At 55.0% G+C, this 25,349-nt stretch overlaps 1 long non-coding RNA gene across 1 annotated transcript; it reads right to left on the reverse strand.

Moving 5' to 3' along the window:
- Positions 1 to 16,601: 16,601 nt before the first annotated feature.
- Positions 16,602 to 23,748, reverse strand: LOC138923020 (uncharacterized). The gene is made up of 2 exons (XR_011436141.1): positions 22,361 to 23,748; positions 16,602 to 19,010 (listed from the first exon to the last, which is right to left on the reverse strand). It is a non-coding gene; the product is annotated as an uncharacterized lncRNA (long non-coding RNA).
- Between the last annotated feature and the right edge of the window lie 1,601 nt (positions 23,749 to 25,349).

Below are 25,349 nucleotides of genomic sequence, written 5' to 3' on the forward strand. Positions count from 1 at the left end.
CACCAAGTGGTTCTGGTATTCCTGGCAGGTGATTTTGGCGTGTCAGGAAGGTGGTTCCGGCTAGTTGAGCAGGTGGATCAGGCGTGGTCACCAGGGGGTTCAGGCGGGTCTGGCAGGTGGTTTCGGTCTGTTCGGGGAGTGGTTCCGGCATCTCAGGAACATGGTTCTGGCACGTCTGAGAGGTGGTTCCGGCCGGCCCGATAGGTGTTTCCGGAGTGTCCGCCAAGTGGTTCTGGCGTAGGTGAAAGGCGACGTTGGCGTGACCGGTAGGTGGTTCCAGCCAGCCCGGCAGGTGATTCCGGAGTGTCTGCCGTGTGGTTCTGGCGTAGCTGGCAGGTGATTTTGGCGTGTCCAGCAGGTGGCTCCGGCGAGATCGGCAGGTGGTACCAGCGTGTCCGGAACATGGTTCTGGCACGGCTGAGAGATGGTTCCGTCATGCCCGGCAGGTGAATCCGGAGTGTCCGGCATGTGGTTCTGGCACCTCTGAGATGTGGTTCCCCCATGCCCGGCAGGTGTTTCCGGAGTGTCTGCCTAGTGGTTCTGGCGTAGTCGGCAGGTGATTCTGGCGTGTCCAGCAGGTGGTTCTGGGGAGTGGATCAGGTGGTTCCGGCATTCTCGGCAGGTGGTACCGGCGTGTCCGGAACATGGTTCTGGCAAGTCTGAGAGGCGGTTCTGGAATGCCCGACAGGTGATTCCGGAGTGTTCGCCAAGTGGTTCTGGCATAGACGGCAGGTCATTTTGCATGTCCGGCGGTGGTTCCGCGAGTCGAGCCGGTGGTTCCGGTGTGTCCGGCAGGTGGTTCTGGCGTGACCGGCACGAGGTTCTGGCACGTCTGAGAGTTGGTTCTGGCATGCCCGACAGGTTTTGGCGAGTCAAGCAGGTCGTTCTGGCGTGCTCGGCAGGTGCTTGCGGTTTCATTGGCATGTGGTTCCGGCATGTCTGACAGGTGGTTCCGCCATGCCCGGCAGGTGATTCCGGAGTGTTCGCCAAGTGGTTCTGGCGTAGCCGGCAGGTGATTTTGCATGTCCGGCAATGGTTCCGGCGAGTCGAGCCGGTGGTTCCGGCATGTCCGGCAGGTGATTCCGGCATGTCCAGCAGGTGGTTCTGAGAAGTGGATCAGGTGGTTCGGGCAGGCACGGCAGGTGATTCCGGAGTGTCCGGCATGTGATTCTGTCACCTCTGAGAGTTTGTTCTGGCATGCCCGGCAGGTGATACCACAGTGTCCGGCATTTGGTTCTGGCACCTCTGACAGGTGGTTCCGGGATGCCTGGCATGTGATTCTGGAGTGTCTGCCGAGTGGTTCTGGCGTGTCCAGCAGGTGTTTCCGGTCTTTCCGGCAGGTTGTTCTGGCGTGTCCGGCATGAGGTTCTGGCACGTCTGAGAGTTGGTTCCGGCATGCCCGACAGGTGATTCCGGAGTGTCCGCCACGTGGTTCTGGCGTACCCGGCAGGTGATTTTGGCGTGTCTGGCAGGTGTTTCTTGCAAGTCGAGCATGTGGCTCAGGCATGATCAGCAGGTGCTTCCGGCCTGTCCGGCACGTGGTTCTGGTGTGTCTGAGAGCTGGTTCTGGCATGTCCGGCAGATTATTCCGGAGTGTCCACCAAGTGGTTGTGGCATACCCGGCAGGTGATTTTAGCGTGTCAGGTAGGTGGTTCCGGCGAGTCGAGTTGGTGGTTCCGGCGTGCTCGGCAGGTGGTTCAGGCGGGTCTGGCAGGTGGTTTCGGTCTGTTTGGTGTGTGGTTCCGGCATCTCAGGCACATGGTTCTGGCACGTCTGATAGGTGGTTCCGGCCGGCCCGACAGGTGTTTCCATGGTGTCCGCCAAGTGGTTCTGGCATAGCAGGCAGGTGACGTTGGCGTGACCGGCAGGTGGTTCCAGCCAGCCCGGCAGGTGATTCCGAAGTTTTCACCAAATGATTGTGGCGTAGCCGGAATCTGATTTTTGCATGTCCAGCGGGTGGTTTTGGCGAGTCGAGCAGGTGGTTCTGGCGTGCTCGGCAGGTGCTTCCGGTGTCATTGGCATGTGGTTCTGGCATGTCTGAAGGTGGTTCCGCCATGCCAGGCAGGTGATTCCGGAGTGTTCGCCAAGTGGTTCTGGCGTAGCCGGCAGGTGATTTTGCATGGCCGGCAATGGTTCCGGCGAGTCGAGCCGGTGGTTCCGGCATGTCCGGCAGGTGGTTCCGGCATGCCCGGCAGGTGATTCCGCAGTCTCCGGCATTTGGTCCTGGCACCTCTGAGAGGTGGTTCAGGCATGCCCGACAGGTGATTCCCGAGTGTTCGCCAAGTGGTTCTGGCGTTGCCGTCAGGTCATTTTGCATGTCCAGCGGTGGTTCCGGCGAGTCGAGCCGGTGGTTCCGGCGTAGCCGGCAGTTGCTCTTGGCGTGTCCACTAGGTGGTTCTGGGGAGTGGAGCAGCTGGTTCCGGCATACTCGGCAGGTGGTACCGGCGTGTCCAGAACATGGTTCTGGCAAGTCTGAGAGGTGGTTCCGGCACGCCTGACAGGTGATTCCGGAGCGTCCGCCAAGTGTTTCTGGCGTACCCGGCAGGTGATTTTGGCATGTCCGACAGGTGTTTCTTGCGAGTCGAGCAGGTGGCTCAGGCATGCTCAGCTGGTGCTTCCGGCGTCTCTGGCACGTGGTTCTGGTGTGTCTGAGAGCTGGTTCTGGCATGTCCGCCAGATGATTCCGGAGTGTCCACCAAGTGGTTCTGGTATACCTGGCAGGTGATTTTGGCGTGTCAGGAAGGTGGTTCTGGCTAGTTGAGCAGGTGGATCAGGCGTGCTCGCCAGGGGGTTCATGCGGGTCTGGCAGGTGGTTTCGGTCTGTTCGGGGAGTGGTTCCGGCATCTCAGGCACATGGTTCTGGCACGTCTGAGAGGTGGTTCCGGCCGGCCGGAGAGGTGTTTCCGGAGTGTCCGCCAAGTGGTTCTGGCGTAGGTGAAAGGCGACGTTGGCGTGACCGGTAGGTGGTTCCAGCCAGCCCGGAGGTGATTCCAGAGTGTCTGCGGTGTGGTTCTGGCGTAGCTGGCAGGTGATTTTGGCGTGTCCAGCAGGTGGTTCCGGCGAGATCGGCAGGTGGTACCAGCGTGTCCGGAACATGGTTCTGGCACGGCTGAGAGATGGTTCCGTCATGCCCGGCAGGTGAATCCGGAGTGTCCGGCATGTGGTTCTGGCACCTCTGATATGTGGTTCCCCCATGCCCGGCAGGTGATTCCGGAGTGTTCGGCATGTGGTTCTGGCGCCTCTGAGAGGTGGTTCCAGCATGCCCGGCAGGTGGTTCCGGAGTGTCTGCCTAGTGGTTCTGGCGTAGTCGGCAGGTGATTCTGGCGTGTCCAGCAGGTGGTTCTGGGGAGTGGATCAGGTGGTTCCGGCATTCTCGGCAGGTGGTACCGGCGTGTCCGGAACATGGTTCTGGCAAGTCTGAGATGCGGTTCCGGCATGCCCGACAGGTGATTCCGGAGTGTTCGCCAAGTGGTTCTGGCGTAGCCGGCAGGTCATTTTGCATGTCCGGCGGTGGTTCCGCGAGTCGAGCCGGTGGTTCCGGTGTGTCCGGCAGGTGGTTCTGGCGTGACCGGCACGAGGTTCTGGCACGTCTGAGAGTTGGTTCCGGCGTGCCCGACAGGTGATTCCGGAGTGTCCGCCACGTGGTTCTGGCGTACCCGGCAGGTGATTTTGGCGTGTCTGGCAGGTGTTTCTTGCAAGTCGAGCATTTGGCTCAGGCATGCTCAGCAGGTGCTTCCGGCGTGTCTGGCAGGTGGTTCTGGTGTGTCTGAGAGCTGGTTCTGGCATGTCTGGCAGATGATTCCGGAGTGTCCACCAAGTGGTTGTGGCATACCCGGCAGGTGATTTTAGCGTGTCAGGTAGGTGGTTCCAGCGAGTCGAGTTGGTGGTTCCGGCGTGCTCGGCAGGTGGTTCAGGCGGGTCTGGCAGGTGGTTTCGGTCTGTTCGGGGAGTGGTTCCGGCATCTCAGGCACATGGTTCTGGCACGTCTGATAGGTGGTTCCGGCCGGCCCGAGAGGTGTTTCCATGGTGTCCGCCAAGTGGTTCTGGCATAGCTGGCAGGTGATGTTGGCGTGACCGACAGGTGGTTCCAGCCAGCCCGGCAGGTGATTCCGAAGTGTTCACCAAATGCTTGTGGAGTAGCCAGAAGTTGATTTTGGCATGTCCAGCAGGTGGTTTTGGCGAGTCGAGCAGGTGGTTCTGGCGTGCTCGGCAGGTGCTTCCGGTGTCATCGGCATGTGGTTCCGGCATGTCTGAGAGGTGGTTCCGCCATGCCCGGCAGATGATTCCGGAGTGTTCGCCAAGTGGTTCTGGCGTAGCCGGCAGGTCATTTTGCATGTCCGGCGGTGGTTCCGGCGAGTCGAGCCGGTGGTTCTGGCGTGTCCGGCAGGTGGTTCTGGCGTGACCGGCACGAGGTTCTGGCACGTCTGAGAGTTGGTTCCGGCATGCCCGACAGGTGATTCCGGAGTGTCCGCCACGTGGTTCTGGCGTACCCGGCAGGTGATTTTGGCGTGTCTGGCAGGTGTTTCTTGCAAGTCGAGCATGTGGCTCAGGCATGCTCAGCAGGTGCTTCCAGCGTGTCTGGCACATGGTTCTGGTGTGTCTGAGAGCTGGTTCTGGCATGTCCGGCAGATGATTCCGGAGTGTCCACCAAGTGGTTGTGGCATACCCGGCAGGTGATTTTAGCGTGTCAGGTAGGTGGTTCCAGCGAGTCGAGTAGGTGGTTCCGGCGTGCTCGGCAGGTGGTTCAGGCGGGTCTGGCAGGTGGTTTCGGTCTGTTCGGGGTGTGGTTCCGGAGTCTCAGGCACATGGTTCTGGCACGTCTGATAGGTGGTTCCGGCCGGCCCGACAGGTGTTTCCATGGTGTCCGCCAAGTGGTTCTGGCATAGCTGGCAGGTGATGTTTGTGTGACCGGCACGTGGTTCCAGAAAGCCCGGCAGGTGATTCCGAAGAGTTCACCAAATGGTTGTGGCCTAGCCGGCAGGTGATTTCGGCGTGTCCTGCAGGTGGTTTTGGCGAGTCAAGCAGGTCGTTCTGGCGTGCTCGGCAGGTGCTTGCGGTTTCATTGGCATGTGGTTCCGGCATGTTTGAGAGGTGGTTCCGCCATGCCCGGCAGGTGATTCCGGAGTGTTCGCCAAGTGGTTCTGGCGTAGCCGGCAGGTGATTTTGCATGTCCGGCAATGGTTCCGGCGAGTCGAGCCGGGGTTCTGGCATGTCCGGCAGGTGATTCCGGCATGTCCAGCAGGTTGTTCTGAGAAGTGGATCAGGTGGTTCCGGCAGGCACGGCAGGTGATTCCGGAGTGTCCGGCATGTGATTCTGTCACCTCTGAGAGTTTGTTCTGGCATGCCCGGCAGGTGATACCACAGTGTCCGGCATTTGGTTCTGGCACCTCTGACAGGTGGTTCCGGGATGCCTGGCATGTGATTCCGGAGTGTCTGCCGAGTGGTTCTGGCGTGTCCAGCAGGTGTTTCCGGTCTTTCCGGCAGGTGGTTCTGGCATGTCCGGCACGAGGTTCTGGCACGTCTGAGAGTTGGTTCCGGCGTGCCCGACAGGTGATTCCGGAGTGTCCGCCACGTGGTTCTGGCGTACCCGGCAGGTGATTTTGGCGTGTCTGGCAGGTGTTTCTTGCAAGTCGAGCATGTGGCTCAGGCATGATCAGCAGGTGCTTCCGGCCTGTCCGGCACGTGGTTCTGGTGTGTCTGAGAGCTGGTTCTGGCATGTCCGGCAGATGATTCCGGAGTGTCCACCAAGTGGTTGTGGCATACCCGGCAGGTGATTTTAGCGTGTCAGGTAGGTGGTTCCAGCGAGTCGAGTTGGTGGTTCCGGCGTGCTCGGCAGGTGGTTCAGGCGGGTCTGGCAGGTGGTTTCGGTCTGTTCGGTGTGTGGTTCCGGCATCTCAGGCACATGGTTCTGGCACGTCTGATAGGTGGTTCCGGCCGGCCCGACAGGTGTTTCCATGGTGTCCGCCAAGTGGTTCTGGCATAGCAGGCAGGTGACGTTGGCGTGACCGGCAGTTGGTTCCAGCCAGCCCGGCAGGTGATTCCGAAGTTTTCACCAAATGGTTGTGGCGTAGCCGGAATCTGATTTTTGCATGTCCAGCAGGTGGTTTTGGCGAGTCGAGCAGGTGGTTCTGGCGTGCTCGGCAGGTGCTTCCGGTGTCATTCGCATGTGGTTCCGGCATGTCTGAGAGGTGGTTCCGCCACGCCCGGCAGGTGATTCCGGAGTGTTCGCCAAGTGGTTCTGGCGTAGCCGGCAGGTGATTTTGCATGGCCGGCAATGGTTCCGGCGAGTCGAGCCGGTGGTTCCGGCATGTCCGGCAGGTGGTTCCGGCATGCCCGGCAGGTGATTCCGCAGTCTCCGTCATTTGGCCCTGGCACCTCTGAGAGGTGGTTCAGGCATGCCCGACAGGTGATTCCGGAGTGTTCGCCAAGTGGTTCTGGCGTAGCCGGCAGGTCATTTTGCATGTCCAGCGGTGGTTCCGGCGAGTCGAGCCGGTGGTTCCGGCGTAGCCGGCAGTTGCTCTTGGCGTGTCCACTAGGTGGTTCTGGGGAGTGGATCAGCTGGTTCCGGCATACTCGGCAGGTGGTACCGGCGTGTCCAGAACATGGTTCTGGCAAGTCTGAGAGGTGGTTCCGGCACGCCCGACAGTGATTCCGGAGCGTCCGCCAAGTGTTTCTGGCGTACCCGGCAGGTGATTTTGGCATGTCCGACAGGTGTTTCTTGCGAGTCGAGCAGGTGGCTCAGGCATGGTCAGCTGGTGCTTCCGGCGTCTCTGGCACGTGGTTCTGGTGTGTCTGAGAGCTGGTTCTGGCATCTCCGGCAGATGATTCCGGAGTGTCCACCAAGTGGTTCTGGTATACCTGGCAGGTGATTTTGGCGTGTCAGGAAGGTGGTTCCGGCTAGTTGAGCAGGTGGATCAGGCGTGCTCGCCAGGGGGTTCATGCGGGTCTGGCAGGTGGTTTCGGTCTGTTCGGGGAGTGGTTCCGGCATCTCAGGCACATGGTTCTGGCACGTCTGAGAGGTGGTTCCGGCCGGCCGGAGAGGTGTTTCCAGAGTGTCCGCCAAGTGGTTCTGGCGTAGGTGAAAGGCGACGTTGGCGTGACCGGTAGGTGGTTCCAGCCAGCCCGGAGGTGATTCCAGAGTGTCTGCGGTGTGGTTCTGGCGTAGCTGGCAGGTGATTTTGGCGTGTCCAGCAGGTGGTTCCGGCGAGATCGGCAGGTGGTACCAGCGTGTCCGGAACATGGTTCTGGCACGGCTGAGAGATGGTTCCGTCATGCCCGGCAGGTGAATCCGGAGTGTCCGGCATGTGGTTCTGCCACCTCTGAGATGTGGTTCCCCCATGCCCGGCAGGTGATTCCGGAGTGTTCGGCATGTGGTTCTGGCACCTCTGAGATGTGGTTCCCCCATGCCCGGCAGGTGATTCCGGAGTGTTCGGCATGTGGTTCTGGCACCTCTGAGAGGTGGTTCCAGCATGCCCGTCAGGTGGTTCCGGAGTGTCTGCCTAGTGGTTCTGGCGTAGTCGGCAGGTGATTCTGGCGTGTGCAGCAGGTGGTTCTGGGGAGTGGATCAGGTGGTTCCGGCATTCTCGGCAGGTGGTACCGGCGTGTCCGGAACATGGTTCTGGCAAGTCTGAGATGCGGTTCCGGCATGCCCGACAGGTGATTTCGGAGTGTTCGCCAAGTGGTTCTGGCGTAGCCGGCAGGTCATTTTGCATGTCCGGCGGTGATTCCGCGAGTCGAGCCGGTGGTTCCGGTGTGTCCGGCAGGTGGTTCTGGCGTGACCGGCACGAGGTTCTGGCACGTCTGAGAGTTGGTTCCGGCGTGCCCGACAGGTGATTCCGGAGTGTCCGCCACGTGGTTCTGGCATACCCGGCAGGTGATTTTGGCGTGTCTGGCAGGTGTTTCTTGCAAGTCGAGCATTTGGCTCAGGCATGCTCAGCAGGTGCTTCCGGCGTGTCTGGCAGGTGGTTCTGGTGTGTCTGAGAGCTGGTTCTGGCATGTCTGGCAGATGATTCCGGAGTGTCCACCAAGTGGTTGTGGCATACCCGGCAGGTGATTTTAGCGTGTCAGGTAGGTGGTTCCAGCGAGTCGAGTAGGTGGTTCCGGCGTGCTCGGCAGGTGGTTCAGGCGGGTCTGGCAGGTGGTTTCGGTCTGTTCGGGGAGTGGTTCCGGCATCTCAGGCACATGGTTCTGGCACGTCTGATAGGTGGTTCCGGCCGGCCCGACAGGTGTTTCCATGGTGTCCGCCAAGTGGTTCTGGCATAGCTGGCAGGTGATGTTGGCGTGACCGGCAGGTGGTTCCAGAAAGCCCGGCAGGTGATTCCGAAGTGTTCACCAAATGCTTGTGGAGTAGCCAGAAGTTGATTTTGGCATGTCCAGCAGGTGGTTTTGGCGAGTCGAGCAGGTGGTTCTGGCGTGCTCGGCAGGTGCTTCCGGTGTCATCGGCATGTGGTTCCGGAATGTCTGAGAGGTGGTTCCGCCACGCCCGGCAGGTGATTCCGGAGTGTTCCCCAAGTGGTTCTGGCATAGCCGGCAGGTGATTTTGCATGTCCGGCAATGGTTCCGGCGAGTCGAGCCGCTGGTTCCGGCATGTCCGGCAGGTGGTTCCGGCATGCCCGGCAGGTGATTCCGCAGTGTCCGGCATGTGGTTCTGGCACCTCTGAGAGGTGGTTCCGGCATGCCCGGCAGGTGGTTCCGGCGTGTCTGCTGAGTGGTTCTGGCGTAGTCGGCAGGTGATTGTGGCGTGTCCAGCAGGTGGTTCTGAGGAGTGGATCAGGTGGTTCCGGCATACTCTGCAGGTGGTACCGGCGTGTCCGGAACATGGTTATGGCAAGTCTGAGAGGTGATTCCGGCATGTCCATCAGGTGGTTCTGAGAAGTGGATCAGGTGGTTCCGGCAGGCACGGCAGGTGATTCCGGAGTGTCCGTCATGTGATTCTGTCACCTCTGAGAGTTTGTTCTGGCATGCCCGGCAGGTGATACCACAGTGTCCGGCATTTGGTTCTGGCACCTCTGACAGGTGGTTCCGGGATGCCTGGCATGTGATTCCGGAGTGTCTGCCGAGTGGTTCTGGCGTGTCCAGCAGGTGTTTCCGGTCTTTCCGGCAGGTGGTTCTGGCGTGTCCGGCACGAGGTTCTGGCACGTCTGAGAGTTGGTTCCGGCATGCCCGACAGGTGATTCCGGAGTGTCCGCCACGTGGTTCTGGCGTACCCGGCAGGTGATTTTGGCGTGTCTGGCAGGTGTTTCTTGCAAGTCGAGCATGTGGCTCAGGCATGATCAGCAGGTGCTTCCGGCCTGTCCGGCACGTGGTTCTGGTGTGTCTGAGAGCTGGTTCTGGCATGTCCGGCAGATGATTCCGGAGTGTCCACCAAGTGGTTGTGGCATACCCGGCAGGTGATTTTAGCGTGTCAGGTAGGTGGTTCCGGCGAGTCGAGTTGGTGGTTCCGGCGTGCTCGGCAGGTGCTTCCGGCGTCATTGGCATGTGGTTCCGGCATGTCTGAGAGGTGGTTCCGGCATGCCCGGCAGGTGGTTCCGGAGTGTCTGTCGAGTGGTTCTGGAGCCAGCCCGGCAGGTGATTCCGAAGAGTTCACCAAATCGTTGTGGCGTAGCCGGCAGGTGATTTTGGCGTGTCTGGAATGTGCTTCTGGCTAGTTGAGCAGGTGGATCAGGCGTGCTCGCCAGGGGGTTCAGGCGGGTCTGGCAGGTGGTTTCGGTCTGTTCGGGGAGTGGTTCCGGCATCTCAGGCACATGGTTCTGGCACGTCTGAGAGGTGGTTGCGGCCGGCCCGACAGGTGTTTCCGGAGTGTCCGCCAAGTGGTTCTGGCGTAGCTGAAAGGTGATGTTGGCGGGACCGGCAGGTGGTTCCAGCCAGCCCGGCAGGTGATTCCGGAGTATCTGCCGCGTGGTTCAGGCGTAGCCGGCAGGTGATTTTGGCGTGTCCAGCAGGTGGTTCCGGCGAGCTCGGCAGGTGGTACCGGCGCGTCCGGTACATGGTTCTGGCACGTCTGAGAGATGGTTCCGGCATGCCCGGCAGGTGATTCCGGAGTGTCCGGCATGTGGTTCTGGCACCTCTGAGAGGTGGTTCCGGCATGCCCGGCAGGTGATTCCGGAGTGTTCGCCAACTGGTTCTGGCGTAGCCGGCAGGTCATATTGCATGTCTGGCGGTGGTTCCGGCGAGTCGAGCCGGTGGTTCCGGCGTAGCCGGCAGTTGATTTTGGCGTGTCCACTAGGTTGTTCTGGGGAGTGGATCAGCTGGTTCCGGCATACTCGGCAGGTGGTCCCGGCGTGTCCAGAACATGGTTCTGGCAAGTCTGAGAGGTGGTTCCGGCACGCCCAACAGGTGATTCCGGAGCGTCCGCCAAGTGTTTCTGGCGTACCCGGCAGGTGATTTGGCATGTCCGACAGGTGTTTCCTGTAAGTCGAGCAGGTGGCTCAGGCATGCTCAGCCGGTGCTTCCGGCGTCTCTGGCACGTGGTTCTGGTGTGTCTGAGAGCTGGTTCTGGCATGTCCGGCAGATGATTCCGGAGTGTCCACCAAGTGGTTCTGGTATACCTGGCAGGTGATTTTGGCGTGTCAGGTAGTTGGTGCCAGCTAGTTGAGCAGGTGGATCAGGCGTGCTCGCCAGGGGATTCTGGCGGGTCTGGCAGGTGGTTTCGGACTGTTCGGGGAGTGGTTCCGGCATCTCAGGCACATGGTTCTGGCACTTCTGAGAGGTGGTTCCGGCCGGCCCGACAGGTGTTTCCGGAGTGTCCGCCAAGTGGTTCTGGCGTAGGTGAAAGGTGATGTTGGCGTGACCGGCAGGTGATTCCAGCCAGCCCGGCAGGTGATTCCGGAGTGTCTGCCGAGTGGTTCTGGCGTAGCCGGCAGGTGATATTGGTGTGTCCAGCGGGTGGTTTTGGCGAGTCGAGCAGGTGCTTCTGTCGTGCTCGGCAGGTGCTTCCGGTGTCATTGGCATGTGGTTCCGGCATGTCTGAGAGGTGATTCCGCCATGCCCGGCAGGTGATTCCGGAGTGTCCGGCATGTGGTTCTGGCACCTCTGAGAGGTGGTTCCGGCATGCCCGGCAGGTGGTTCCGGCGTGTCTGCCGAGTGGTTCTGGCGTAGTCGGCAGGTGATTGTGGCGTGTCCAGCAGGTGGTTCTGAGGAGTGGATCAGGTGGTTCCGGCATACTCTGCAGGTGGTACCGGCGTGTCCGGAGCATGGTTCTGGCAAGTCTGAGAGGTGGTTCCGGCATGCCGGACAGTTGATTCCGGAGTGTTCGCCAAGTGGTTCTGGTGTAGCCGGCTGGTCATTTTGCATGTCAGGCGGTGGTTCCGGCGAGTCGAGCCGGTGGTTCCGGCGTGTCCGGCAGGTGGATCTGGCGTGACCGGCACGAGGTTCTGGCACGTCTGAGAGTTGGTTCCGGCATGCCCGACAGGTGATTCCGGAGTGTCCGCCACGTGGTTCTGGCGTACCCGGCAGGTGATTTTGGTGTGTCTGGCAGGTGTTTCTTGCAAGTCGAGCATTTGGCTCAGGCATGCTCAGCAGGTGCTTCCAGCGTGTCTGGCACGTGGTTCTGGTGTGTCTGAGATCTGGTTCTGGCATGTCCGGCAGATGATTCCGGATTGTCCACCAAGTGGTTGTGGCATACCCGGCCGGTGATTTTAGCATGTCAGGTAGGTGGCTCCAGCGAGTCGAGAAGGTGGTTCCAGTGTGCTCGGCAGGTGGTTCAGGCGGGTCTGGCAGGTGGTTTCGGTCTGTTCGGGGTGTGGTTCCAGCATCTCAGGCACATGGTTCTGGCTCGTCAGATAGGTGGTTCCGGCCGGCCCGACAGGTGTTTCCATGGTGTCCGCCAAGTGGTTCTGTCATAGCTGGCAGGTGATGTTGGCGTGACCGGCAGGTGGTTCCAGCCAGCCCGGCAGGTGATTCCGAAGTGTTCACCAAATGGTTGTGGCGTAGCCGGAAGGTGATTTTGGCGTGTCCAGAAGGTGGTTTTGGCAAGTCGAGCAGGTGATTCTGGCGTGCTCGGCAGGTGCTTCCGGTGTCATTGGCATGTGGTTCCGGCATGTGTGAGAAGTGGTTCCGCCATGCCCGGCAGGTGATTCCGGAGTGTTCCCCAAGTGGTTCTGGCATAGCCGACAGGTGATTTTGCATGTCCGGCAATGGTTCCGGCGAGTCGAGCCGGTGGTTCCGGCAAGTCCGGCAGGTGATTCCGGCATGTCCAGCAGGTTGTTCCGGCATGCCCGGCAGGTGATACCGGAGTGTCCGGCATTTGGTTCTGGCTCCTCTGAGAGGTGGTTCCGGATGCCTGGCATGTGATTCCGGAGTGTCTGCCGAGTGGTTCTGGCGTAGCCGGCAGTTGATTTTTGCGTGTCCAGGAGGTGGTTCTGGGGAGTGGATCAGGCGGTTCCGGCATACTCGGCAGGTGGTACCGGCGTGTCAGGAACATGGTTCTGGCAAGTCTGAGAGGTGGTTCTGGGATGCCCGACAGGTGATTCTGGAGTGTTCGCCAAGTGCTTCTGGCGTAGCCGACATGTCATTTTGCATGTCCGGCGGTGGTTCCGGCGAGTCGAGCCGGTGGTGCCGGCGTGTCCAGCAGGTGTTTCTGGTCTGTCCGGCAAGTGGTTCTGGCGTGTCCGGCACGAGGTTCTGGCACGTCTGAGAGTTGGTTCCAGCAAACCCGGCAGGTGATTCCGAAGAGTTCACCAAATGGTTGTGGCGTAGCCGGCAGGTGATTTTGGCGTGTCCAGCAGGTGGTTTTGGCGAGTCGAGCAGGTGGTTCTGGCATGCACGGCCGGTGCTTCCGGTGTCATTGACATGTGGTTCCGGCATGTCCGAGAGGTGGTTCCGGCATGCCCGGCAGGTGGTTCCGGAGAGTCTGCCGAGTGGTTCTGGAGCCAGCCCAGCAGGTGATTCTGAAGAGTTCACCAAATGGTTGTGGCGTAGCCGGCAGGTGATTTTGGCGTGTCAGGAAGGTGGTTCCAGCTAGTTGAGCAGGTGGATCAGGCGTGCTCGCCAGTGGGTTCAGGCGGGTCTGGCAGGTGGTTTCGGTCTGTTCGGGGAGTGGTTCCGGCATCTCAGGCACATGGTTCTGACATGTCTGAGAGGTGTTTCCGGCCGGCCGGAGAGGTGTTTCCGGAGTGTCCGCCTTGTCGTTCTGGCGTAGCTGAAAGGTGATGTTGGCGTGACCGGCAGGTGGTTCCAGCCAGCCCGGCAGGTGATTCCGGAGTGTCTGCCTTGAGGTTCTGGCGTAGCTGGCAGGTGATTTTGGCGTGTCCAGCAGGTGGTTCTGGCGAGCTCGGCAGGTGGTACCAGCGTGTCCGGAACATGGTTCTGGCACGTCTGAGAGATGGTTCCGGCATGCCCGGCAGGTGATTCCGGAGTGTCCGGCATGTGGTTCTGGCACCTCTGAGAGGTGGTTCCGGCATGCCCGGCAGGTGGTTCCGGAGTGTCTGCCGAGTGGTTCTGGCGTAGTCGGCAGGTGATTCTGGCGTGTCCAGCATGTGGTTCTGGGGAGAGGATCAGGTGGTTCCGGCATACTCGGCAGGTGGTACCGGCGTGTCCGGAACATGGTTCTGGCAAGTCTGAGAGGCGGTTCCGGCATGCCCGACAGGTGATTCCGGAGTGTTCGCCAAGTGGTTCTGGCGTAGCCGGCAAATCATTTTGCATGTCCGGCGGTGGTTCCGGCGAGTCGATCCGGTGGTTCCGGCATGCCCGGCAGGTGCTTCCGGCGTGTCCGGCACGTGGTTCTGGTGTGTCAGAGGGCTGGTTCTGGCATTTCCGGCAGATGATTCCGGAGTGTCCAGCATATGGTTCTCGCACCTCTGAGAGGTGGTTCCAGCATGCCCGGCAGGTGATACCGGAGTGTCCGGAATGTGGTTCTGGCACCTCTGAGAGGTGGTTCCGGCATGCCCGACAGGTGATTCCGGAGTGTTCGCCAAGTGGTTCTGGCGTAGCCGGCAGGTGATTTTGCATGTCCGGCAATGGTTCCGGCGAGTCGAGCCGGTGGTTCCGGCGTGTCCAGCAGGTGTTTCCGGTCTGTCCGGCAGGTGGTTCTGGCGTGTCCGGCTCGAGGTTCCGGCACGTCTGAGAGTTGGTTCCGGCATGCCCGACAGGTGATTCCGGAGTGTCCGGCATGTCGTTCTGGCACCTCTGAGAGGTGGTTCCGGAATGCCCGGCATGCGATTCCGGAATGTCTGCCAAGTGGTTCTGGCGTAGCCGGCAGTTGATTTTGGCGTGTCCACTAGGTGGTTCTGGGGAGTGGATCAGCTGGTTCCGGCATACTCGGCGGGTGGTACCGGCGTGTCCAGAACATGGTTCTGGCAAGTCTGAGAGGAGGTTCCGGCACGCCCGACAGGTGATTCCGGAGCGTCCGCCAAGTGTTTCTGGCATACCCGGCAGGTGATTTTGGCATGTCCGACAGGTGTATCTTGCGAGTCGAGCAGGTGGCTCAGGCATGCTCAGCTGGTGCTTCCGGCGTCTCTGGCACGTGGTTCTGGTGTGTCTGAGAGCTGGTTCTGGCATGTCCGGCAGATGATTCCGGAGTGTCCACCAAGTGGTTCTGGTAGACCTGGCAGGTGATTTTGGCGTGTCTGGAAGGTGGTTCCGGCTAGTTGAGCAGGTGGATCAGGCGTGCTCGCCAGGGGGTTCAGGCGGGTCTGGCAGGTGGTTTCGGTCTGTTCGGGGAGTGGTTCCGGCATCTCAGGCACATGGTTATGACACGTCTGAGAGGTGTTTCCGGCCGGCCGGAGAGGTGTTTCCGGAGTGTCCGCCTTGTCGTTCTGGCGTAGCTGAAAGGTGATGTTGGCGTGACCGGCAGGTGGTTCCAGCCAGCCCGGCAGGTGATTCCGGAGTGTCTGCCGAGTGGTTCTGGCGTAGCCGGCAGGTGATTTTGGCGTGTCCAGCAGGTGGTTCCGGCGAGCTCGGCAGGTGGTACCGGCGTGTCCGGAACACGGTTCTGGCACATCTGAGAGATGGTTCCGGCATGCCCGGCAGGTTACTCCGGAGTGTCCGGCATGTGGTTCTGGCACCTCTGAGAGGTGGTTCTGGCATGCCCGGCAGGTGATACCGGAGTGTCCAGCATTTGGTTCTTGCACCTGTGAGATATGGTTCCGGCATGTCCAGCAGGTGATTCCGGAGTTTCCGGCATGTGGTTCTGGCACCTCTGAGAGGTGGTTCCGGCATGCCCGGCAGGTGATACCGTAGTGTTCGCAAACTGGTTCTGGCGTAGCCGGCAGGTGATTTTGCATGTCCGGCAATGGTTCCGGCGAGTCGAGCCGGTGGTTCCGGAATGTCCGGCAGGTGGTTCCGGCATGTCCTGCAGGTGGTTCCGGCATGTCCAGCACGTGGTTCGAGCATGCCCGGCAGGTGATTCCGGAGTGTCCGGCATGTGGTTCTGGCAGCTCTGAGAGGTGGTTCCGGAATGCCTGGCCTGTGATTCCGGAGTGTCTGCCGACTGGTTCTGGCGTAGCCGGCAGTTGATTTTGGCGTGACCACTAGGTGGTTCTGGGGAGTGGATCAGCTGGTTCCGGCATACTCGGCAGGTGGTACCGGCGTGTCCAGAACATGGTTCTGGCAAGTCTGAGAGGAGGTTCCGGCACGCCCGACAGGTGATTCCGGAGTGTTCCCCAAGTGGTTCTGGCATAGCCGGCAGGTGATTTTGCATGTCCGGCAATGGTTCCGGCGAGTCGAGCCGGTGGTTCCGGCGTGTCCAGCAGGTGTTTCCGGGGTGTCCAGCAGGTGGTTCTGGCGTGTCCGGCACGAGGTTCTGGCACGTCTGAGAGTTGGTTCCGGCATGCCCGAAAGGTGATTCCGGAGTGTTCGCCAAGTGGTTCTGGCGTAGCCATCAGGTCATTTTGCATGTCCGGCGGTGGTTCCGGCGAGTCGAGCCGGTGGTTCCGGCATGTCCGGCAGGTATTTCCGGGCTGTCCGGCAGGTGGTTCTGGCGTGTCCGACACGAGGTTCTGGCACGTCTGAGAGTTGGTTCCGGCATGCCCGAATGGTGATTCCGGAGTGTCTGGCATGTGGTTCTGGCACCTCTGAGAGGTGGTTACGGCATGCACGGCAGGTGATACCGGAGTCTCCGGCATTTGGTTCTGGCACCTCTGAGAGGTGGTTCCGGAATGCCTGGCCTGTGATTCCGGAGTGTCTGCCGAGTGGTTCTGGCGTAGCCGGCAGTTGATTTTGGCGTGTCCACTAGGTGGTTCTGGGGAGTGGATCAGCTGGTTCCGGCATATTCGGCAGGTGGTACCGGCGTGTCCAGAACATGGTTCTGGCACGTCTGAGAGGAGGTTCCGGCACGCCCGACAGGTGATTCCGGAGCGTCCGCCAAGTGTTTCTGGCGTACCCGGCAGGTGATATTGGCATGTCCGACAGGTGTATCTTGCGAGTCGAGCAGGTGGTTCTGGCGTGCTCGGCAGGTGCTTCCGTGCCGGGGTCCCGCCCCGGCGGAGTCCAGGTTCCTGAGGGATGGACGGCGTCGGCGCGATGAGGGAGGGGGAAAATAAAGGGGACGTGAGACTTGGGTTGGTGTTAGCAAGTCCGACTTTACTGTGCACGAGTGTCGTTTATATATTTTTCAGGATTAGTACAGAAATAGTTTTACAAATATTCTCAGAGAGATAAGGAAGTAAGAAACGAGCACAAGAATATTTATTAGCATTCCATTCTATAGAGCATAAGGTTAATGATCGTCTTCTCTGCAATTAACTAGTGTTTGTTGTCTCTAAGCTAAAGGAGATAGGTACCTAGGCGTCTGTTGTAATTCATGGTAAAGTTAAATCAAAGAGAGAAGGTCCAGGCCTCCGGACAGGGCAGCAGCCCGTCTGGTTACATCCTGGTGGAGCCATCCCTGCCTCCCTCAATCATTTACGCCATTAGTGTAGATGGTTAATGGGAACAAAAGGTGACTCCAGGGTGTCTTATCCCCAGGGCTATCTGCATTCTCAGCGGGCAGTTAAACATCTTTACTTTTTCGCGCCCTTTAGGGGGTGGAAGCATTCCTTTGTCTTTTAGATTGTAGAGCTAACGGTCCCTTAAGTACACTGCCGGAGAAAGTATCATATTGTTAGTAAAGTAAAGGGCTGAAAAGCTAAGCTAAACTATAAATCTTCAAGAATAAAAAAGAGAAATAAGTATACACATAACCTTGATAGAAAGCATGCATATAATTCAGAAAATATCGGGGGTGTTGGCCGGCCATTCTTCACCGAGGGGCATTCTTGCACCCCTCGGCCCTTCTACTCACCAATTATTTATTGTTTATTGCTTTTAGGAGAAAACCTCTATAACATTTTAACAGAAAGCAGAAGGTCAAGAATAATATATAGATACTTCTTGATCATCCAATTAACCAGCAAACTTAGAAGGACGATGCATATGTATATTTAGACAAAGAACTGGAGGGAGAAGGAAACATTAACCAGATGGAGGCCATAAACCTAATTCGACATCTTATCTGGGCAGGATTCCTTTCTGATTGTCTCACATGGGACTGTGTGCTCCTCCAATAATTAACTGAAAAATATCTTGAAAGTTACCTGCAGGTGGTCACATTCTCTTACTGTATCTAATTTTCCCGGGAGGTAGTGCCTCCCAAGCAGCCACCCAAAGGAGTGAAAACTGGAGGTTAAGAAAGGAAAAGGAATGAAGGGCAATTAGAAGCAGCACAGGTTTCAGAACTATGTGAGGGGCTGGCCGGTTATTCTTCACCAAGGGGCGGCCCTGCACCCCTCGGCGTTAATCGGCTGGACCCTGTCAAACAGCCGATCAAATGATGTAGCCACGGCTCCCAGCATCTCCCCCTTTTTTACTTTTTAAGGCCAACAGATGTAATTCTGCTGAAACCCGACTTATAGAGTTGAATATTAACTTGAGAAAGACTGGAAAAAGGCAAAGACAAATCATTAGAGCACCAATGGTGACAGCAATATTAACAATAAAGGAGCTCCAATTTTTCTCCCCTACAAAAGAGGTCAGAGAGGTGAAAAAGTTGGTGGCCACTTCAGAAGCAGAAAAGGATTCTTTAGCCTGATTAATATTATTAATTTGTCTATGTAAGTCACAAATGTCTAGACTAAAGTCTGAATGGTTCCATATTCCCTGGATATGATTTTTAATTTTCTCCCAGGAGTGTAGAGATTGATTTACCTTAAGAGGAGTCCCACAGATCCATCTATAGGACACATAACATCGCAAGGCCAGTTTAACCTTCAAATTTGTAAGTTCTTGTCCTATCTGTAATATTGCCTCTTCCAGAGCGTTTCCTTTGCCTCCAGTTTTTCGTCTATTATTTCTTGGGTAGTTAGGGCAAGAGTGGTATTCTTAGAAAGATCGTCTACATAAGAGGCAGTATGTATTTGTTTAGTCAGCGCTACAGCAGATACAGTGAGAGAGGTTGCTAATGCAATCAAGGCTGAGATACCCAATATTAAAGCAGAGATAAACCGGCGGGGGCGCTGTAAAAGATCAGTAGCCTGTTTCAAAGTAAGCAATCCAACATCATCATACCAGGGTTCAGACAAATGAACGGGTAGCATAAGATAGGGGGGTTGTTGTAATATGATTACAGCTCGTACCTCTATATCAGGGCTCAAACAATTAGTTAAAAATACAATCTGGACAGGAGATATCATAACGAGAATTATTAAAAGAGATAGACATAGCAAAACTGTGTACAGGAAAGGCCAAGAAATCATAAGGGGCCAGGACACAGGCCTTAACCTTATACAACTGTGATCCTGTTGGTCTAATCAGTACAACATTGTGTAAAGCGGCTATGGCCTGCAACAAGTGTGGTTGAATTTTGCCAGAGTCAGTAGAAAGAATAGGAGGGCGGAGGCGAGTGCGGACGGGGAGCCAGACGTTTAGAAGGTTTCTCGCGGAGTGAAAGTCGTCTCATCTGGGCTACTGGGGGAGATTCATCATCTATCTTGACTCGGAAGCTGGGGCTCGTCTGCCTTGGTGGAGGTGGGGGCAGAGGCTGCTTGCGGTACATGTCGAATCAGATGATCAGGAATCCACCAAGGAGATGAAGTGTCCTGTGGAAATATGCAAGCATATCCTCGACCGATAGTTAAGAGAATATCAGGACCTTTCCACTGTCCTGTAAGCAGGTCCTTCCATTTGACCTGTAGTAAAATATTTTGTTTATTATCATTCCAATGTCTCATCATAGGTGACTCACCATGAAAATCTAAATTGAGAAAATTTATCACAAACAGAGCATGACTTAGTAAAAGACGGGGAGAGCTATATTTGAGCTCTCCTCCTTGTAATTTTTCCAATTGTTGTTTTGGGGGGCTCAGATAGCGAGGAAAAGACAAATGTTTCAATTTTGTTTATAAATTGCTGTAAGTCATAGTTCTTTAAGAGAATAGAGAAAAAGATTTTCTTAACTCTGGAAAAAAGCAAAATATTAAAAATCAGTAATATCTCAATTAAAAAGTCATAAAAATTATAATCATCCCTATCAGTTTATTCTGTCCTGTGTAATTGGTTCTTGATCTTAATCTTCTGTCAGCAGTTTGTGAGGTCATCAGTTTCTCTGTTGGAGTTCTGTAATTTTTACCCAGTTTAGTTTTACAATCTGAGCGTTTATTAGAAACCTGTATTCTAGAGTGTTAGAGTCCTTTCCATGAATTTTCCTGAAGATGAGACATATTTGCAAAAGCAAAAAGTAGAGTAAAACAATAACTGACTGTAAACAATAAAAGACTTAAAAATGATGATTGACAGAGAAACTTGGTTATCTCTGTGATATACAACACCTTAAACTAATAATTAGAATTATGGCTGATAGCCAGGATACATCAGAATTTAGGCATGTATATAATTTCTAAAACACTTATATCAGTAACATTTACCCACATACTACCAACCAAGAAAGATTATTATCACTTTATCTGACAATGTTTCCCATGTAACTTTAGACCAAATAAGCCTGATTAGTTTAGAATTAACAAAACAGATTTGTCTTTTAGGTAGAGTTAGAAACCATTTGTTCCCAACAATGATGTTTAGATTACCCACAAGAACTTTGAGACATTAGACAAACAGCTATCATTTAAAGTTATTATGCTGACAAATTTCTAACAGACAACATGAACTTATTTGACTAGGAAACCCAGGCTGCATATTTGCATATGCAGTGCTAACTCTGAGGACATATCCAAACATTTCAATCAAACCAACAAACTTAAGTTTTCATTAACCAAAGATTAATCCATATCATCTTAAAAGACAGTGGGTTAATTTCTATTGTGTTTAGAATGTATGAGAGCGCTTAATTTAAGCCAATTAAACAGAACTCTTAGTATTGGCCATATCACCCGGAGGTAAAAATATCACACACATATAGACACACAGACACAGAGCCTTCACACCTATTGTTTTAAAAATCACTGCCATCAATCAGGTAATGAGTCAATCTCCAAGAGAGGGCACCCCACTTGGTTGCCAGGGTGATCAGGCCCGGAAACCAGAGGGGGGGGGCGCTCCCAGAGGTGGAGACTATGATATTTTAAAGATTTCTTTGTTTCTCAATTGCAAAGCTCAAAAGGAGCCAAAATGGTCACTGTAACTTTAAGAGAGAGGAAAGAAAAGGTTCCATTAACTTGAAAATCTCCTGAACCTAGGGCAGCGTCCTACTTGTTCTGCCTGTGAGATTCCTATAGCAAGGGGTGATGGGGGCGTCCCCCAGCATGTATCTCTTGTCCCCCTGCATGCATCTCTTGTATACCTTCCCTATTATGCCTGGCAGTCATAAGTGCCTGGTGAATGATTCCCAGGATAAAGGGATAGAGAAAAACAGTGAGGAACTTTCCGCCAGTCTGGGGGACATTCTACCCAATTGCAGCCTGGAGCCATTCTCCCAAGAAGGGGTTCCCATACTCCACCAAAGGTTAGAGTTTGGTACTTTCCTTGAACTGGAGTCCCGATTGGGACTTTTCCCGCAGTTCAGAGTATGGTCAGGTGCCAGAGGGAGGGGTCCCATTCCAGCCTTAGGAAAAGAAACCTTCCACGGGAGTCTTGGAGATTGGCAGCCGTCCTAATGACTTAAGTGGCCGACCCGTGCCCATGTAAAATTTGTCTATTAGAGATAGAGTCAGGAAGGAATGGATTAATTCATTTTCCATCACCCTCAGGCTTAAGGTACTGATTCTCTTCAGGCTGAATGCCACAATTTGCCCCATAGAGTAGCCATGGGCAGCAAAAGTGGATTCATACAGCTGTCCGAGAAGGTTCCCTATGGAGCAGTGAATTTAGATCCATCCTTGAAAAAGAGAAAGTCACAAGGAAAAAATAGGGCACTTACCAGAACTTGAGCTCACAAGCCGATGAAGCAAGTCCACCAGAAATGATGCAGGGTTGGTGAGCCGAGGAGTCGAGAGAAAGATTTCCTGGGCTCTCAAGATTTGGTGGCAGTGCTCTTTTATTTAGAGAATAGCGTGGAATAGCATGGGGACAGGACCCATGGGCAGGCAGAGCTGCTGCGTGGTGACAGGACCCACGGCCAGAACTTAACAGGTCTTGCTCTTATAATGTTGCACAAGGAAGTATTCCCAGTTAGACATTTTAAAACATACTTAGGCAAAGTTGATATAACCTCTTTATAAAGAAAATCAGCTTCTAAGTTGTGTTCCCACTATCATCCAGGTTTCCAAATTAACAGTTTCCTCTTCGGGGAACCAGGGACATTGTTCTTGTAAAAATGTAGGAATGTAGAAATCTGTCCCAAAGAGGCTTTTATGTCTCTTTTTTGCAAGCATACATGTTATTATTTCTATACAGAGCCTTCTTTCTTTAGACTCAGTATGGCCCAAAACTTCTCAAAATTCTTAATACTTCTTATTCTTCCTAACCTTATTTCACTCTCCCTTTCCGGAGAGGGACTAAAACTTCTCTATTATTATTATTATTATTATTATTATTATTTTTTATTTCACTCTCCCTTTCTAGACAGGGGCAAAAACTTCTCAATTATTATTATTATTATTATTATTATTATTTCACTCTCCCTTTCTAGAGAGGGGCAAAAACTTCTCTATTATTATTATTATTATTATTATTATTTATTTCACTCTCCCTTTCTAGAGAGGGGCAAAAACTTCTCTATTATTATTATTATTATTATTATTATTATTATTTTTATTTCACTCTCCCTTTCTAGAGAGGGGCAAAAAACTTCTCAATTATTATTATTATTATTATTATTATTATTATTTCACTCTCCCTTTCTAGAGAGGGGCAAAAACTTCTCAAAGTTCTTAACACCTACTACCCTTCTGTCCTTTCCTCACTCTCCCTTTGGCAGAGAGGGGCTAAAGGGGGCTCTTCTTTCCAGCCCTGGGTAGGATCCTATCCGTCCCGAGAAGTGGGGGGAACTTACCCTTCAGGTCCCTGTTCGGGCGCCACTTGCCGGGGTCCCGCCCCGGCGGAGTCCAGGTTCCTGAGGGATGGACGGCGTCGGCGCGATGAGGGAGGGGGAAAATAAAGGGGACGTGAGACTTGGGTTGGTGTTAGCAAGTCCGACTTTACTGTGCACGAGTGTCGTTTATATATTTTTCAGGATTAGTACAGAAATAGTTTTACAAATATTCTCAGAGAGATAAGGAAGTAAGAAACGAGCACAAGAATATTTATTAGCATTCCATTCTATAGAGCATAAGGTTAATGATCGTCTTCTCTGCAATTAACTAGTGTTTGTTGTCTCTAAGCTAAAGGAGATAGGTACCTAGGCGTCTGTTGTAATTCATGGTAAAGTTAAATCAAAGAGAGAAGGTCCAGGCCTCCGGACAGGGCAGCAGCCCGTCTGGTTACATCCTGGTGGAGCCATCCCTGCCTCCCTCAATCATTTACGCCATTAGTGTAGATGGTTAATGGGAACAAAAGGTGACTCCAGGGTGTCTTATCCCCAGGGCTATCTGCATTCTCAGCGGGCAGTTAAACATCTTTACTTTTTCGCGCCCTTTAGGGGGTGGAAGCATTCCTTTGTCTTTTAGATTGTAGAGCTAACGGTCCCTTAAGTACACTGCCGGAGAAAGTATCATATTGTTAGTAAAGTAAAGGGCTGAAAAGCTAAGCTAAACTATAAATCTTCAAGAATAAAAAAGAGAAATAAGTATACACATAACCTTGATAGAAAGCATGCATATAATTCAGAAAATATCGGGGGTGTTGGCCGGCCATTCTTCACCGAGGGGCATTCTTGCACCCCTCGGCCCTTCTACTCACCAATTATTTATTGTTTATTGCTTTTAGGAGAAAACCTCTATAACATTTTAACAGAAAGCAGAAGGTCAAGAATAATATATAGATACTTCTTGATCATCCAATTAACCAGCAAACTTAGAAGGACGATGCATATGTATATTTAGACAAAGAACTGGAGGGAGAAGGAAACATTAACCAGATGGAGGCCATAAACCTAATTCGACATCTTATCTGGGCAGGATTCCTTTCTGATTGTCTCACATGGGACTGTGTGCTCCTCCAATAATTAACTGAAAAATATCTTGAAAGTTACCTGCAGGTGGTCACATTCTCTTACTGTATCTAATTTTCCCGGGAGGTAGTGCCTCCCAAGCAGCCACCCAAAGGAGTGAAAACTGGAGGTTAAGAAAGGAAAAGGAATGAAGGGCAATTAGAAGCAGCACAGGTTTCAGAACTATGTGAGGGGCTGGCCGGTTATTCTTCACCAAGGGGCGGCCCTGCACCCCTCGGCGTTAATCGGCTGGACCCTGTCAAACAGCCGATCAAATGATGTAGCCACGGCTCCCAGCACTTCCGGTGTCATTGGCATGTGGTTCCGGCATGTCTGAGAGGTGGTTCCGGCATGCCCGGCAGGTGGTTCCGGAGAGTCTGCCGAGTGGTTCTGGAGCCAGCCCGGCAGGTGATTCCGAAGAGTTCACCAAATGGTTGTGGCGTAGCCGGCAGGTTATTTTGGCGTGTCAGGAAGTTGGTTCCGGCTATTTGAGCAGGTGGATCAGGCGTGCTCGCCAGGGGGTTCAGGCGGGTCTGGCAGGTGGTTTCGGTCTGTTCGGGGAGTGGTTCCGGCATCTTAGGCACATGGTTCTGGCACGTCTGAGAGGTGGTTCCGGCCAGCCGGAGAGGTGTTTCCGGAGTGTCCGCCAAGTGGTTCTGGCGTAGCTGAAAGGTGATGTTGGCGTGACTGGCAGGTGGTTCCAGGCAGCCCGGCACGTGATTCCGGAGTGTCTGCCGTGTCGTTCTGGCGTAGCTGGCAGGTGATTTTGGCGTGTCCAGCAGGTGGTTCTGGGGAGTGGATCAGGTGGTTCCGGCATACTCTGCAGGTGGTACCGGCGTGTCCGGAGCATGGTTCTGGCAAGTCTGAGAGGTGGTTCCGGCATGCCGGACAGTTGATTCCGGAGTGTTCGCCAAGTGGTTCTGGTGTAGCCGGCTGGTCATTTTGCATGTCAGGCGGTGGTTCCGGCGAGTCGAGCCGGTGGTTCCGGCGTGTCCGGCAGGTGGATCTGGCGTGACCGGCACGAGGTTCTGGCACGTCTGAGAGTTGGTTCCGGCATGCCCGACAGGTGATTCCGGAGTGTCCGCCACGTGGTTCTGGCGTACCCGGCAGGTGATTTTGGTGTGTCTGGCAGGTGTTTCTTGCAAGTCGAGCATTTGGCTCAGGCATGCTCAGCAGGTGCTTCCAGCGTGTCTGGCACGTGGTTCTGGTGTGTCTGAGATCTGGTTCTGGCATGTCCGGCAGATGATTCCGGATTGTCCACCAAGTGGTTGTGGCATACCCGGCCGGTGATTTTAGCATGTCAGGTAGGTGGCTCCAGCGAGTCGAGAAGGTGGTTCCAGTGTGCTCGGCAGGTGGTTCAGGCGGGTCTGGCAGGTGGTTTCGGTCTGTTCGGGGTGTGGTTCCAGCATCTCAGGCACATGGTTCTGGCTCGTCAGATAGGTGGTTCCGGCCGGCCCGACAGGTGTTTCCATGGTGTCCGCCAAGTGGTTCTGTCATAGCTGGCAGGTGATGTTGGCGTGACCGGCAGGTGGTTCCAGCCAGCCCGGCAGGTGATTCCGAAGTGTTCACCAAATGGTTGTGGCGTAGCCGGAAGGTGATTTTGGCGTGTCCAGAAGGTGGTTTTGGCGAGTCGAGCAGGTGATTCTGGCGTGCTCGGCAGGTGCTTCCGGTGTCATTGGCATGTGGTTCCGGCATGTGTGAGAAGTGGTTCCGCCATGCCCGGCAGGTGATTCCGGAGTGTTCCCCAAGTGGTTCTGGCATAGCCGACAGGTGATTTTGCATGTCCGGCAATGGTTCCGGCGAGTCGAGCCGGTGGTTCCGGCAAGTCCGGCAGGTGATTCCGGCATGTCCAGCAGGTTGTTCCGGCATGCCCGGCAGGTGATACCGGAGTGTC

Source organism: Equus caballus, unplaced genomic scaffold (assembly GCF_041296265.1).
Source record: "Equus caballus isolate H_3958 breed thoroughbred unplaced genomic scaffold, TB-T2T haplotype2-0000440, whole genome shotgun sequence".
Lineage (NCBI taxonomy): Eukaryota > Metazoa > Chordata > Mammalia > Perissodactyla > Equidae > Equus > Equus caballus.